Below are 14,125 nucleotides of genomic sequence, written 5' to 3'. Positions count from 1 at the left end.
ATGTCTAACTACAGACTGGGGCTGCACAATTAATCGGACGATTAGAAAAAACATTGAAATCGCACTTAAACGATTTGGCTTAGTGCGATTATGAAATCGCAAAGCAGCGATAATTTTTTTATGCGCGGCTTATCAATAAACTATGGCTCCAAATGCTAATCCATCTGAAAGCACTGAGAGTGACAAAAAACAAAAAAAAGCAACACGCGTCAAGCATCTTTCCAGACGTGAGAAGCATTTATTAACATCTTGTCCAACAAAAGACAACAATTAATAACATGTTTTTACTCCAAACTCACAACGACAGTTGAGTGTCCTTTTGTGAAATGAAGTGGCGTCTTACACAGAATAAGGCAATCGTGTGTTTATTATCAAACCGTTTCAGCAGGGTTGGGTATGTTACTTTTAGAATGTATTTCACTACAGATTACAAAATACATACTTTAAAAAGTAATCTGTGACGCATTTCGTTATATTACTCAAGTAACTTAATCTAAATACTTTGGAATACTTAACACAAAGGACCATATTAACTTGTTCTGTTTTACGTTTACAACCTGTAAATAAAAATGACCTCTACCCATCAGGATTTGGTTTTCCACTAAATTGTATTTTTAACAGTTACAAAATGTATATCTGCAGTTTATTAGACATAACCTATGTGTTGGTAAAGAATTTCAATATCTTGATAAACAAATTAAGAAAATATTTGTTTCTTTTAACATTACATACTATTGATATATCTTTCCTAAATTATATTTGTAAAGATGTGCATCAGAGGGATAGCAAAATATTAAATAACAACAATAATTGTTAATAATATAGGTTGTTTTATAGGTGTATAGAGTGTATAGTTAACAAAGTTTGTTTGTAACATTTAGAATGTTTATAAAGAAAATCAAATGAAATGATCTACCCAATAATCTCTGGAGAAGGCCTATATTCAAAGCTGACTCACCTACACTTTCTCAACAGTTTTTTGCATCTCTCCACCACCACATTTTACAGGTTTGGGGAAAAAAAAACTATCCCTAGTATAAATATGTTTATACTAATATTTAACCTTAGTGCACTGATAGCTTTATTAATATTAACCATATAAAAAAAAAAAATTTATATATATATATATATATATATATATATATATATATATATATATATATATATATATATATATATTCAATTTTTTAAACAATACTTTAATTTAATACTTTAATTTAATATTTAATTTCTTTTTTATTAATATTAGTGATGCACCTATTTTGATTTTTCATGGCTAATAGAAGCAAACTGGCCATTTCTGGTTTCTGGTTGCAGATTTTTTTTAAAGCAAATGTATTTGTTTGATCAAAAAATATGTGTAGCTCTGTGATATTAGAGGCAAACACTGGATTTTTATCACAGTCCCAACAAAGATGTTATGAACATGAGCATGATCAGTTGTTTTTCATTTAAATTATTGTTTAATTTCAAGATTAACCGCAAAAACAGCATGGTCTGACTCTGACTTTAGCTTTGTGAAATTATGCTGCATAAGACACCTGCACAAAACAATCAGCAGACGGACTGAATGAAGTCAAGTCAAGTCAAGTCAAATTTATTTATATAGTGCTTTTACAATTGGTAATTGTTTCAAAGCAGCTTTACATATTAGAAGCACAGAAAAAAAAAGGGAAGTGGTTAAAACTGTACAAACAAGCGTGGTAATATGTAACATATACAAGATGGTGCTACATTAAGCCAATGTCGGCTGACTTCCAGGGGTGGAAAAAACCCCCTAGGAGAAAAACCCAGCGTGCTAGCACTGGGAAAAAAGTCCTAGGAGGGAAAAAACCCCTTGGAAGATATATATATGTAAATGTATATGGAGATCAAAATCTGAATTGTACATTTTTATTATAGAGTTTAAAAATCGATTATATATAAATATATGTAAGCGGATACGGGGATCCTGGGCTACGTTGTAGTCAGGTCCAGACGCAGGTTCTCCATCTGACCTGGATACGGCCTGGATCCAGCACCCGGCAAACCTCAGGATAAGCAGAGAGACAGATATTAGCGTAGATGCCATTCTTGTTCTGATGTACAGGTATATCTAGTGTTATAGGAAATGTTCTCGGTTCCGGCCGACCTAATTATTGCAGCGTAACAATCCTTTAACGGATTTGAAAAATGTTAATGTATTGATAATGTGTTATGTGTATGCAAGAGCAAAGAGATGTGTTTTTAGTCTAGATTTAAACTGACAGAGTGTGTCTGCTTCCCGAACAATGCTAGGAAGATTGTTCCAGAGTTTAGGTGCTAAATAGGAAAATGATCTGCCGCCTTCAGTTGATTTTGATATTCTGGGTATTATCAACTGGCCTGAATTCTGAGATCGCAATAAACGTGAAGGACTATAATGCATTAAGAGCTCACTTAGGTACTGGGGAGCTAAACCATTTAGAGCTTTATAAGTAAGTAGCAAGATTTTAAAATCTATACAATGTTTAATAGGGAGCCAATGTAATGTTGACAGAACTGGGCTAATATGGTCATACTTTCTGGTTCTAGTAAGAACTCTAGCTGCCGCATTTTGAACCAACTGTAGTTTGTTTAAAAGCCGAGCAGAACAACCACCCAGTAGAGCGTTACAATAATCTAGTCTTGAGGTCATGAATGCATGAACCAACTGTTCCGCATTTGTCATTGAGAGCATATGTCGTAATTTAGATATATTTTTTAGATGGAAGAAGGCGGTTTTACAGATACTAGAAACATGACTTTCAAATGAAAGATTGGTATCAAAGAGCACACCCAGGTTCCTAACTGAGGACGAAGGTTTAATGGAGCACCCGTCAAGTGTTAGAGAGTATTCAAGGTTTTTTCGTGAGGAAGTTTTTGGTCCAAAGATTAGGAAATCAGTTTTTTTCTGAATTTAATAATAAGAAATTTCTTGTCATCCAGTTTTTAATGTCAGCTATGCATTCTGTTAGTTTTGTGAATTTGTAGGTTTCGTCAGGGCGCGAGGAAATATAGAGCTGAGTATCGTCAGCGTAGCAGTGAAAACTAACACCATGCTTCCTAATTATCTCTCCTAAGGGCAGCATGTACAGAGTGAAAAGCAACGGTCCTAATACTGAGCCTTGTGGTACCCCATATTTAACCTGTGATCGATACGACATCTCTTCATTAACTACCACAGACTGATAACGGTCAGATAAGTATGATTTGAACCATGCCAAAGCAATTCCACTAATGCCAATATAGTTTTCAAGTCTTTTTAAAAGAATGTTATGATCGATAGTGTCAAAAGCAGCACTGAGATCTAATAACACTAATAGAGAAATACAGCCACGATCGGATGATAGGAGTAGATCGTTTGTAACTCTAACGAGAGCAGTCTCAGTACTATGGTATGGTCTAAATCCTGACTGGAAATCCTCACAGATTCCATTTCTTTCTAAAAAGGAACACAGTTGTGTTGAAACTGCCTTTTCTAGTATCTTTGACAGAAAAGGTAGATTCGAGATTGGCCTGTAATTTACTAAATCTCTCGGATCTAGTTGAGGTTTTTTAATAAGAGGTTTGATAATAGCCTGCTTAAAGGTTTTTGGCACGTGTCCTAGTGTTAAAGATGAATTAATTATATCAAGAAGTGGACCTACGACCTCTGGAAGCATTTCTTTCAGTAGTTTAGTCGGCATTGGGTCTAACATACATGTCGTTGATTTTGATGATTTGATAAGTTTAGATAATTCTTCCTCTCCTATAGCGGCGAATGATTCTAGTTTTACCTCAGGGACACTACAGTGCACTGTCTGAAGAGAAACTGTAGACGGTTGCATGTTTATAATTTTCTCTCTAATATTATCAATCTTGCAAGTAAAGAAGTTCATAAAGTCATTACTGCTGTGCTCTATGGAAACGTCAGCAGTTGAATCTCTGTTTCTAGTTAATTTAGCCACTGTGTCAAATAAATACCTAGGATTATGTTTGTTTTCTATTAAGAGATTTGAAAAATAAGTAGATCTAGCATTTCTTATGGCTGTTCTGTACTCAATCATTTTTTCTTTCCACGAAAGGCGAAAAACTTCTAGTTTTGTTTTCTTCCAACTACGTTCAGCTTTTCTAACAGCTCGTTTTAGAGCCCGAGTGTGCTCATCATACCACGGCGTTGGATTAGGTTCCTTAATCTTCTTTAGACGTAAAGGAGCGACCGCATCTAATGTGCTGGAAAAGAGAGAGCCAATAGTTTCTGTTGCAGCATCGAGTTCTTCTAAGTTGTCAGGTATACTAAGGCGATGAAACTGCTCGGGGAGATTATTTATAAAGCAATCTTTAGTGGCAGACGTGATTGTTCTACAATATTTATGGCTGGGTGGTGGTTTTGTAGCCTTGGCTAATTGTATTATACACAAGACTAAATAATGATCTGATATATCATCGCTCTGCTGTAGAATTTCAACAGCATCAATATCTATTCCATGCGACAGTATTAGATCTAGGGTATGATTACGACAATGAGTGGGTCCTGACACGTGTTGTTTAACTCCAATAGAGTTTAAAATATCTGCAAATGCCAATCCAAATGCGTCTTTATTATTATCTACATGGATATTAAAATCACCAACAACAAGGACTTTATCCGCAGCCAGTACTAACTCTGATAGAAACTCAGCAAATTCTTTGATAAAGTCAGTATGGTGCCCTGGTGGCCTGTATACAGTAGCCAGCACAAATGTCAACTTACATAATGTTACATAAAGCACCATCACTTCAAAGGAATTACATTTGAAATTCTTTTGAATGATTCTGAATATATTACTATAAATTACAGCAACACCTCCCCCTTTGCCTTTCTGTCGAGGATTGTGTCGATAATCATAACCTTGAGGACTAGATTCATCGTCTGGTTTTAGCCAGGTTTCTGTCAAACACAGCAAGTCTAGTTTATTGTCTGTGATAATTTCATTTACAATAAGTGCTTTTGAAGAAATAGATCTAATATTCAGTAACCCAAGCTTTATCATTTGTTTATCTGATTTATCTGTGATTTTCATTTTTTGAACATTGTTGTGGCCAGTCTGCAGTGTCCTAAGATGATTCTGTTCTCTTCTCAAAAAAGCTCTCAGAGTCAGAAGTTCCAGGTCTTCAAAAGATATTCTTTATTGCCAGGCAACAAAGTGAGATGTCAGCTTCTCATCAGGCATCGCATCTGATCTAGACAGTATTAATCAGCTCGTTTTATATGTTTTTCTTATCGTTACAGAACCAATGAGCTATCTTTTTCTTTTTGCTCCACCCTGGCGTTTTGCCACCATTATCTATGAGTACCCCTCAGCTTTGGTTTTAATGGTGGCGGATCGCCAACCGCTATATTTTTTAAAAAACATGTTTTAATGGTTTCTTTGGTACTTTCCACAACTTTGCTTTTATAATTTGCATTGAATACACTTATATTTCATTTACGCTTGATGCTCTCAGTGCAGAAAACCCGGTGCTTTCCAGTGTTGTTCATACAAGCTATTCTCTACTAGTAATACGTTAATAATCAATGAATTTTCCCAACACATCCCCCCTTTGGGGCTCTCTTTAGCCCCACCTCTATGCCCTTGTCCCAGAGCATGTCCTCATAGGTCAGCCTGTTTCCTTCTTCTTTCTTAGTGACAAAAATAGTCACCCATCTTTTTCTACCAAGTGACCTTCCCATGGGGACACACTCCAGAGGAGAATGAGACCAAACATCTCCCCCCTTTGTTTGTCTAGAGAGGAGTAAAAGATCCCATCTCCCTACCTAAAACCTTCTTTTAGGGGGATACTTCTTCACATTTCAATTGATTCACAAGCTTTGGTTATATCAGTAGATTGATGCACTTCAGTGATTACACCATACAGTAATAGAATAATGGCAGTAGTAGAATGCACATATATAAATATGTATATATATAGTCCCACGATGCCAGAGGAACTCTCAGGCGCTTCCGGTGGCCTGGAGCGCTATCTGGGCTGCTCCACCGTTGCCAGAGGTACCTGGACCTGCCTAGGGTACTATCTGGAGTTGGGACTGACAGCGGTTTTAAACCACCAGTAGAGTCAGCCCTTGCTGCTAAGCACTGAGGTGCTCACCGATCCTTTCTTTTCTTGAGTTCCTTTGGACTTTTCAGTAGGTTAACAAGTGCATATTATAACTTCAAAGTAGTGATGAGTAAATGAATGAATATAGCAATAAAGAAATTTAAGAAAACATTCTTGTCATTTCCCTTTAAATCTGGTTGCATTACCTCGTAACACGGATAATGACCTGCTTCAGACCCTTAGTCGTCCCCTCTCATTCTTTAAAGTGATATTTAATAATGTGCAGGTATTTTATAATATTGGAAAAAACAAAAATGAAAATAAAAATTGGAAGGGGGTTTATGCCAAAATAACAAACAAAACACCCACTTGCTAACTGCCTACTCTATCCATTGTCTGATATGCTAACTTGAGTTTTTGCCCCAAAAGAAAATACATGTTCTTGACTACCTCCCTCTCTATCAAAAACAGCATTAAATTCAGGGTCAAAAATAAAAAAAGTGGCACCCCTTCCATTACACCCCAGTTAGGGATCATTTCATGGGAATTCGTCCAGCTCGTCCAGACCTGGACCTATTGGATACACTCCAGTTGTCGTGGTGCATCCAATGTCAACCCCAGATTGTTTTACAGACACATTCACCATCTGCTTGGCTGCTGCACCTGCCATCATTGATCTGAGAAAAGGTAACACACAACAGAACAACAACACAAAAATTCCAACAGCAAGTGCTACTATTACTCCCACCTTTACCAGCCATTCTTTCCATGAGCCAAAAAGAGAGTCAAACCATTCTCCAATTTTTCTGTCTCTTCCAGCATTTTCAGTGACTTCTGTTCTCAAACTCTTTAGCTTCTTCATGGCTCTGGTAAAGGATCCATCAGGTGCTGTGTTGTTTGGGATAAAGGTACAACAGTCAATTCCAAACATAACGCAAACCCCGCCTTTTTCCGCGAGTAACCAATTCAACGCTTGTCTGTTCTGCCAGGTCATTTTACTAGTGTATTTCAACTGTTCTCCCAGAGCCATCAGAGCATCATCTGTGTAATTAATAAATCTTTGCTGATTGTAATAAATATAGTTAATCCATTCAGCATTCTTATTTGGAGTTATCCAAACAAATATAGACTCAAATCCTGACTTCACTTCATCTCTTGCCTTGAATTCATGTGGTATACCTCTAGGTTGACCTATAGCATCTATAACCACATTAGGATCTGGTTTGTATGCTCTTTTGGCTCTATGTCCGGGAGCTACATGCTGGCTTGGTGTTTCATCATCTGGGTCCCAATCAATCATTGTTACTTCTTGGGCTAGTCTTACTCTAGCACATATCCCTTTCCACCCTTTTGGTAAGGTGGCTCTTAGTCGTTTGCCTCCACATATCCAAAAATGATCAGCAATTGCTTCATCTATTGCTTCAAATTGATCTATTATTGGAAAGGCCAGTGTGGCATTTTCACATGCTTCCATAGTTGTGATAACTGTCATGTTAATTTTTACAGTAGCTGTAGCGTATATTACGCTATATGTTTTATGTACACCTGATTTATAATACATGTCTTTATCCAAATGCCAAATTATTCCACACTGTCCTTGAAAGGTTCCATAATCTACATCCCCTTTTGACTTGTTGAAGCATTCATATATCAAAGTTCGATCAAAAACATAATTCTTGGGAGTTTCTCTTCGTCTTAGATCAATTCTTACATCTAATTTTTTACATTCATCTCCCCAATATTCTTGCTCATAGTACCTGTGATAGTATTTACTTCCCAGTAATGCCAGACATTCTGCAGGGCAATAAGGAGCAACTCGCCCTGATATATTTACACAATGATTCGAATAAAATCTGGCACAATGAGCAAAGCTATATTCATCAGGGACCACTGTTAAATTTTTCAAAGGAGATGGCGAGCACAACAAGCAAGTCTCTCTCTTTGATTGTTTGGCAGTATATTCTGCCCATTTATACCACTCATTATGATAAGCAATGTCCAACAGTTTTTCTTTGTGCATTTCTAAAGCCATATCATACCCTAATCCTTCATAGTCAGTGTCATTCAGGTCAGCAGCTCGTTTCCTTATAGATCTATTTACAACAGTACCTTGGGTTGAGTTAATCATCTTGAGTTGGATCACTTCCAATGATGTCCTCAAGGTCTTGAAGATTGAGGGTGGGAAAGTCTCCTGGGAGGCTAAGACCTGGGAGGTCACTGGCTGGGGATCCACTATCTGCAGTGGGTAGGTCAATACCTTGGAGTTCGGTGAGGAATCCATTTGGCTGAGGTTGTTCACTGGTGGAGGGTCCTGCCTCAGAAGATTGGTCACCTGACGGCTCTGGGTCAGTGGTAGCTGATTCAGCAGGTACATCAGCAGTAGGATCAATGTCAAGACCCTCCTCCCCAGTTTCACCTGCTTGTGGGGCATCATCTTGTCCCCGCATCTCATCTTGTATCTCAGGTTGCTCAGCTTCCCTAGAAGAAGGTTCAGCAACAACATTACTAGGTCCCTCACCTGGTTCCCCTGGCCCCTCCCCTTCTTGGGCATCTTGGTCTGCATCTTCTTCTGCACCCTCTGCCTCTTCTTCTCTCCGTCTCAGCCTTGGCACCCTAGTACAATGATTCAAATGATACCAAGTCGTTCTTCCTTCTACTTGGATTGCAGTTGGGGTTGCTCTTACTACAGTATAAGGTCCTTCTCGCCTTGGCTCATTCCATCTTCTCCTAAAAACTCTCAAATAGACCTGATCTCCAGGTAGCACTGGACAGGGTGCCTCTTCCTCCTCTCTTGGCCCCCTGTTTTGCTCCTGAGTATGTATGGCTTCATGTATGGAAGTCAATTGTCTCATATAGGCCCTTATTTCAGTCTCAAGCTGCTCTAGGGGCGGTCCTTCATACGGGCCTCTCAAATGGGGGGCAGGCATGAGTCTCCCTGTCAGCATCTCATGGGGAGTCAGATTTGTCACTCTGTTAGTTTGCATACGGTAACTCATAAGGGCAAGGGGTAACGCATCTACCCAGTTAAGTTTTGTATCTGCACAAATCTTGTTGAGTTTGGCCTTGAGGGTGCCGTTAGCACGTTCAACAATACCCTGGGAGGAAGGGTGATAGATGCAGCCTAACCTCTGCTTGATTCGTAGCTGTTGTATTACTGTCTTTACTGTTCTTTGAATGAAGGCTGAGCCATTGTCAGAACTAATCTGGGATGGTATGCCAAATCTTGGGATGACCTCTCTGGTCAAGAATCTGATTACTGTCTTAGCTCCTTGATCTGCTGAGGGTTCTGCTTCCACCCATCTACTAAATCGATCTATTATCACTAACATGTATCTTTTTCCCCTTACTGATTTAATCATGTCCACATAGTCTAGTACTAGGTGTTTGAAGGGTCCCTCTGGAACTGGTATTGAGCCTAATGGTGTTGCTGTTCCCCTTCTAACATTGTTTTGTGCACAGACTTCACATTCACTTAAGTACTCATCTACTCTTTGTTGCATATAGGGTGACCAGAATCCCTGTCTTTTTATTTTCTTTAAGATCTCCCCCCTTGCGCAATGGGCAAACCCATGCGCATCTGTGATTAAAATGTTCAACAGTGGGTTTGGAGCTATCATGAATCCTTCATGAGAGCGCCAAAGTCCATTAGCATCTCGTGTTGCCCCTCGTTGTTGCCATATTGCTACTTCATAAGGGGGTGCTCTGTTTTGCATTTCACTTATGTGCTCAAGAGTTGGAACTGGTTGAATTAAAACTGATGGTGCCATCACAGCCAGCTGACACCCTGAGGCCTGTTTTGCAAAGGAGTCTGCAGCATTATTTCCTTTAATTACAAAATCATTGCCTTTCTTATGTGCCTGGCACTTGATAATAGCCAGTCTAGTTGGATACATCATAGCTGAGATTAATTTAGTAATTTGGTCACCATGTTGGATTGGTGTTCCATCACTCTTTTTAAACCCTCTTTGTTTCCATACTGCTCCAAATAAATGACATACACCATGTGCATATGCAGAGTCAGTATAGATGTTTGCTACTTGATCTTTTGCCAATAGACATGCCTCAGTAAGTGCCCGTAATTCTGCCAATTGTGCTGAGCATGGCTGTTCACAGTGTTTGAGTAAGACCGGGATAAAGTCATCTCCTTCTCTTTTTACAACTGCAAATCCGGCATGGTTCCCCAAATGATCTCTAAAACATGATCCATCAACAAAGTAGTCAACATTTGCATCAGAAATTGGAATTGATTCCAAATCTGGTCTCAATCGAGTGAATGCCAGAGATTCTGTCACACACTCATGTGGGGTTCCTTCTCCCTCCAAAGGGATGAAGTTTGCTGGATTTGTTGTTGTACATCGTTTGATAGTAATGTCAGGATATGTTAACAGGCTAGAATACGTAAGGCATCTTGCCTGTGTCAAGACAAATCTTCCTTTTTCTAACAGTTCAGCCACCTTGTGGTGTGTATAGATAATGACTGGGTAGCCCATTGTCACAGTGGATGCTTTATCATAAGCAAAATATACAGCTGCTAAGCCTTGCTGATAGCATGGCGGGTAGCCTTGGGCTACACTATCCAATTTGGTGCTATAGTAAGCAAGTGGCTGTTTTTTCCTGCCACTACATGTCTCTTGCATTAGTACTGCTGAAGCATAGCCATCTTTTCTATCAGCAACATATAAATTAAATACTTTACCGTAGTCTGGCGTAGCAAGTGCAGGAGCAGTTTGGAGCTCCTTTTTTAATGTTTCAAAAGCGATCAGTGCCTCAGTATCCCATACAAGTTTTGCTCTAAGATTTTGATGACCAGCTTGTTTCATCATTGCCCGTAATGGGGCTGTTTTTATTGCATATTCTTCAATCCAATCAGCACTAAACCCTGTCATACCTAAAAAGGTCATCATTTGTCCCACAGTTTGGGGCTGTGGTGCTTTGCTAATCCCTTCTAATTGGCTTGGAGAGATTGCTTTTGTCTGGTGAGCAATAATTCGGCCTAAATATTCTACTTGTGTCATACAATATTGTAACTTTTCTTTCGAGGCCTTGTGACCTCCTTCTGCTAATTTGGTGAGCACTTTGATGGAATCTTGATGGCACTGTTCCAATGTTGTCGAACAGATCAATAAATCATCCACATATTGTATCAGTGTGCTATCCAGTCTCAGATCTTCTAAATCAACCTTTAATACTTGGTTAAATACATGTGGTGAGTGTTTGAACCCCTGGGGCATCCTAGTGTATGTGTACTGTTTACCTTGGTAAGTGAAGGAAAAAAGGTGTCTGCTCTCTTCCGCTAGAGGAACGCTGAAAAACGCAGAACAGAGATCAATAACTGTGAAATAATTAGCAGCAGGTGGAACATTCGTCAACAACGTGTGTGGGTTTGGAACCTCAGCAGGCCAATCTTCCACTACCTCATTCACTGCCCTTAGGTCATGGACCAATCTCCACTTTGACTTATTGGCTTTCTCAACAGGTAAAATGGGTGTGTTACAATAGCTAACTGTTTCAATTAACACCCCTGCTTTAATTAACCCTTCAATTGTTTTCCTAATCCCTTCCACTGCTTCAGGCTTGAGTGGGTATTGTTGTTTTCTGGGTAACTGAACACCTAGCTTTGTCTTAATTCTCACTGGGTTAGCAGATTTTACTAAACCTACATCTGTATCATGTTTGGACCACAATTTTTGTGGTACTTTTTGTTCCATTTCCATCATCAATTCATCCAATTTGGAATTCAATTCTTTTTTCATTTCCCTAGTTTCCACTATCATTTTTGGTATTCCTTTCATTTTAGTCTGACAGAGAATTTTAAGATACATCATATCTGTGGTTTGAAAGATAAATGGGTTTTCTGTGGCCTCCCATGTTTTCCCTTTGCATGTAACATCATTGGTCCTAAGTCCTCAGGTTGGCACCCCTCACTTATGTATAAAGTAACATGTGGAGTTGAATTGTCTACCTTAAACCATTTTTGGATAAATCTATTTTCTTCAATTTGTAAGGCTGCTCCCTTTGATCCCACTACTAAATACTCAGAATTTATGGGTATTTCCAGTTCTTTGGTCTGATCTAACCACTGTTTTTCTAGCTCAGGGTCTCTGGTGGGGTCATATCTCATTGTGCAGTGAAATTCAGTTTCAGGCATGACTGGATTTTTAAGTTGTTCTTTTATATATTTTCCCCATTTGTTAATAGTTTCTCCTACTTCCTTTCCCAGATTTCCTAGCCAATATATATTTGCCTGTGGTTCTTGTGAGTTTTGTTCTTCTGTTACTACCATCTGTCTAATTCCTTTGTCATCTATGTATATTCCTTCTGGGGAGCACCATATCTGTAGTTTCAGTTTGCATATTGCATCTCTTCCTAACAAGTTAACTGGTGTCTGTTCTGATATTAGGACTGGAATCTTTATTTCAGAGTCTTTGACTTTTATGGTGACAGGGGCCGTCATTTGGATTAGCTGCGTTTGTCCCGAGAATCCTACTGTCTTGACATACTTGCCAGACTTGGGGAGATGAGAGGCATATTTTGGGCTTAGGCAAGAGAAAGTGGCCCCCATATCAAGCATCATTGCCGTTATTCTGTCCTCTACTTTAACCTGCAGCATAGGTTCTTGATCAGCATCAGAAGATATCATTGGAAGCTGACTTCTCCCCATAGGATTCTCTGGGCATCCCTAATAACCTTGATTCGGGCCTCGCCATGGATTGACGGGGCCTGATGTGGGGCTTTGAGGATTGTGTTGCCATGGTTGCTGCATTTGTCCTGTAGGTGGCATATTCAATGGCCATGGGTTGGTTGGGCAATCCTTCTTGTTGTGTCCGAATTGGTTGCATCCCCAACACATTCCTGGAGGACCATTCTTCTGTTGACTGTTGAATTGTCTCCCTCTTCCTCTTCCTCTCTGCTGTTGTTCAGCTGGGTTCCTGTTGTTCTGCTGTTCAGGTAGGTAGATCACAATTGGTGTATTTGGTTGTTGCACACCTCCTATTGGTGCAGATGTGTTCTGAGGGACTGGTGCTGGCACTGATGCTGGTGCTGCTGCCATTACTGGAGCCTGTGCTGGTATTACAGCTGGAGCTTGCATAGGTGGGCTTGACATGTTCACTGTGGCCATCACTGCAGTTTGGTCTTCACCACTCTTCAGGGTAGCTTGAACTTTTTTCTTTTTGCTGGCCAGGTCTTCTAGCTGTAGTTGAGTCAATTTTCTTTGCAGTTCTCTTTCTTGGTTCTTCAGTTTTTGTTCATTCTTCCTATATTGTTCCACTGCATGAGCCACGTGGTCACAGAATTCCTTTGTTGTCTTTGAATTCAGACCCACTACATCTTCCAATCTTGCTTTCACTGCTGAGGGCATGGCTTCCACTATGGCAGTTCTGAAAAGTGTTGTCATCACTATGTCTCCTTCTGGATCCTTTTCCAGTTCTTCCTTCCATCTTCTTAATTGTTTCTGGATGTAGGAGGTGGGGTTCTCCATTTCTCCCAGCTGTTCTCCTTTCAGTAGCTTGGGATCCATTTGTGTCGGGTAGTGTTTCCTCAGTACTCTCCATATCATGGATCGGTACTGATCAAAGGTGGTGGCATCCTTCCTTGTTCCTCCTACTGCAGACTTCAAGCCTGCATCCTCAAGGATCTCATTTGTCTTGGCTCCTCCCACACTCTTTGCCAGCAAGGCCTTGATGTCTCCAATGGCCAATATCTTTCCCATTGTTTCTGCCTCCAATAGTCGAATCCATTTTCCAGCTCCTTCATGTATGTCTGGTAGGCGAGCCACAAGTCCTTCCAAGTCTTGTCCTGCCCAGGGCACGTATTGCGCTTGTTCCCCCTTAATCAGGATGGGGAGTTGCTTGCTCTTCTTTTGTAGCATAGGTGCCTGGGGTACGGGAGCTGTCAAGTCACATGTGACCTCTGGTTGCAACATTGAGTTGTATCCTCCTGGAGAGTATCTCTCTAGTTCTTGAAAGGGGTTTAGATCACCCCAGTTCTCTGTCAAGCTTCCTATCGGTTGTGGTGCTAGGAATGGCATGGATTCTGCAGGGGATATGAGTCGTCTTTCTGCTCCATT

At 39.8% G+C, this 14,125-nt stretch overlaps 1 protein-coding gene across 3 annotated transcripts in view; it reads left to right on the top strand.

Annotated features, from left to right (window-relative positions):
• Positions 1-14,125, top strand: part of LOC137032844 (uncharacterized) — a 42,434-nt gene that overhangs the window by 20,894 nt on the left and 7,415 nt on the right. The window lies entirely within an intron of this gene.

The sequence above is a fragment of the Chanodichthys erythropterus genome, chromosome 12 (genome assembly GCF_024489055.1).
Source record: "Chanodichthys erythropterus isolate Z2021 chromosome 12, ASM2448905v1, whole genome shotgun sequence".
In the NCBI taxonomy this organism is placed as follows: domain Eukaryota; kingdom Metazoa; phylum Chordata; class Actinopteri; order Cypriniformes; family Xenocyprididae; genus Chanodichthys; species Chanodichthys erythropterus.
The sequence above is the reverse complement of the archived record's forward strand: the minus strand, read 5'-3'. Positions and strand labels throughout refer to the sequence as shown.